Here is a 3241-nt window from a genome sequence, read left to right as displayed (position 1 = left end):
CGCACAGCCGACGCGAGGCGCGCGCCCCAGCCCCGAGCCTCCCGAACAGAAGCCCCGCGACGCGTGCTCAGCTCGGACCTCCGGCAGCGCGCTCCGCCGGCCCAACAGCCGCTGGCGCAGCCAGGCGTGCGCCCAGCCCGGAGACAAAATGGACTCGCAGCGCGGCGCCGGCCCGGCTGCCTGCCGCCCTGCCCGGGGGAGGGCTCCGCCTCCCGACTCCCCGCCCGGCTGCGCCTTTGTTGCGCCTCCCCGTCTCGCCTCTCCCCAGGGAAGGGTGGACACGGCGAGGCGGGAGTCCTTCCGGTGCGGCCAACCGCCGTCCGCCGCCGCCGCGCCCCTCCTCTCGGCCGGGCTCCTCCGCCCCCGCCCCTCGGGACAAGCGCGCGCCCGCCGAGTCCCTCCCTGCGCCCGGGCTCCTCCGCCTCCTCCCTCGGACTCGGCGCGCGCCAGCAGGAAGGTGGACGTCACGGCTGGGAGGCGGCGCCTCCTCAGTGGAGCCGCACTGGAAAACGTCTCCCAGAATTTAAACGACGCTCCGTGAGACAGTTGGGTTTGGATTGTTGTACTTTTTTTTTTGTTCGTTTATTTTCAGGAACAAAAAAAAAAGCCCAACCCTTCACACCACTTCATCTGCATCTCTCGGGACCAACAGACTGGCCAGCGCGTTTGTGAACAGAGGATTCGACCAGGGGGGCAGAGATGGGGTCCTTGCACCGTGTCCACGTCAGGGGCGTGGGTTCGTATCTGTAATGGGCCTTCAAGGACCAGGTGGACAGTGTGATCCAAATAAGGTCAACTGTCGTTCCACTCAGCCTTGCTTTTATTTCTTTGAAGCTTTAGGCTGGGGACCCAATTCAATTTTAAATTTCTTTTAGGAAAAAGATCATCATCTAGCCCTCTGTACAGGAACCCTGTCTAGCACCAAACGCATCAAGAGTGATTTTGGGAAGCATACTGAGATGAATGATAACGGCTCTTTTCCAGAATCGGTAAATTTGGGCAAGTGCAGCAAATACAAAATCATGCACCTTGTCCTAGATATGAGTCCAGACCCACGTCTGGGAAACCGGGGCTTTGGAAGGGTTGTAGCAGGAAAAGGTAATCAAAACCCACCACGCTTAGGACTTGTGTTCAATGACATCTGTAGCCCAAGCACCATGAGAAAGCTCCTCCTCACCCTTACAACGAAGATACTGAATTTCCAATTGTCAAATCTAAATAAGCATTTGTAAAGGTTTCTGTAATTTATGCCGTGTAAGTCTTGGTAAGAACTCCGCGGGACAAGAATTACCGTCTGCATCCTACAAATGTTATGTGCTATCGTGTCGACTGCTATGCATAGCAACCCTGTGTGTCTGAACCTTGCCCTGTCCTGAGCCAACCTCACCATCTACACACCTGACTCCATTGCCACAGTCACTGTGTCCACCCACCTCATCCACGGCCTTCTAGGAAATTTTTTAAAATTTTTATTTCAATGAAAGTTTACAGAAAAGTTAGATTTTCATTCATTCATTGTTGAACAATTTTACCCCCTCTCCCAGTTCCCTGGGGTTTAAAAAAAAAAAAATAAACATTCATTCTTGTGTGGCCCCAAATATTTTCAATGCATAGTTACTAAAATTACAGTATTTGCACTATGGATACAGAGAGCCACCTGCTCCTCAAACCAAGTGGCTTAAAAGGAAAGAGATCTATTGTCTTGTGGTTCTAGAAGCTGTTGTTAAGTGCGGTAGGGTTGACTGCAACTCAAAGCAACCCTGTGAATGACAGATCTGAACCTTGCTGTGCCCTCTTCACCATCTCTGTAACAAGTCCATTGTTACAGTCCCATGGTCAGTCTATCTTGTTGGGGGTCGGCCTTCCTCTCTTACGCTGACCTTCCACTCTTGCAAGCATAATGTCCTTCTCCAAGACCTGGTCCCTTCTCACAACAGTTATCTTTGCATAGTTGATAAAACACCAACGTCCTTCTCGTACTGTTTTCTTTCAGCCAAGATCCATCTGATATCAACAAGGATATCTCTACTGCCAGGGCCTCTTCTAAACTTATATTTCTGGCAGTTCTTTGTTGATGTAATAATTTTCAGCAATGTTTTGCTTGCATATGATATTAAGGATACTGTTTGGTAATTTCCACGTTCTGTTGGATCACCTTTTTAGTGAATAGGAGTAAATATGGGTCTCTTCCACTTAGTTGCCCAGAGAGCTGTCCTCCAGATTTCTTGGCACAGCCTGGCAAGCACATCTGGGCTGCATCTGTTTGTTGAAATATCTCCATTGATATTCCATAAATCCCTAGGATCTTCTTTTTTGCCAATTCCTGCAGAGAAGCTTGAACTTCTTCATGATTACCGTTGGTTCTTGATCATATACCACCTGAAATGGTTCTAAGTCAACGATTCTTTTTGGTACAGTATTCCTTCCATCTTCTTTTGATGCTTCCTGGATCATTGAAGATTTTGCCCAGAGCACCTTTCAGTATTGCAACTTTGAGACTTGAATTTGTTCTTCAGTTCCTTCAGCTTGAGAAATGCCCAGCAAGTTCTTCCCTTTTGATTTTCTCATTCCAACTGTTTGAACAATTTGTTATAATACTTTGCTTTGTCTTCACGAGCTGCCCTTTGAAATCTGTGCAACTCTTTTAACTTCATCATATCTTCCCTTTGTTTTCGCATCTCAGCATTCTAGTTCAATATTCATAATCTCTTCCTATATCTATTTTGTTCTTCCTTCTCTGTCTTTGATATAACCTTTTCTTTTCTTGATAAATGATAATCTCTAACAGACTATCTGGTCTAAGTTCTTTATATTCAAGGCTTCAAACCTGTTCTTGAGATGGTTTTTAAATTTAGGTTGGATAGACTTAAGATATTTTGGTTCTTGTGCATTTGTTTTAATTTTCTTTAGCTTCAGTTTTAACTTGCACATGAATAGTTGATGGTCTGTTCCACAGTCAGTATCTGGTCTGGTTTCACAGCTGATATTAATGTCATGTCCTACAGATGAGATAAGTGCAATTATTTCTTTAGAGTAAAAGATCAGAACAATTGGAAAGGTTGACTTTTCAGATTCTTTTTACAATACCTTGATATTATGAAAGAACACCCAATTGGTTAAATAAGAACTAGAAGTGGATCCAAGTAAAATGCAATCGTTCACAAACTTAAAAATATTAATTAAGAAAGAAAAATTAAAATACTCTAATTTTTAGAATGATAAAAGAATGAAAGTTAAGTTA

This window comes from Elephantulus edwardii, unplaced genomic scaffold (assembly GCF_000299155.1).
Source record: "Elephantulus edwardii isolate Elephantulus edwardi_28Jun2011 unplaced genomic scaffold, EleEdw1.0 scaffold00004, whole genome shotgun sequence".
NCBI lineage: Eukaryota > Metazoa > Chordata > Mammalia > Macroscelidea > Macroscelididae > Elephantulus > Elephantulus edwardii.
The sequence above is the reverse complement of the archived record's forward strand: the minus strand, read 5'-3'. Positions refer to the sequence as shown.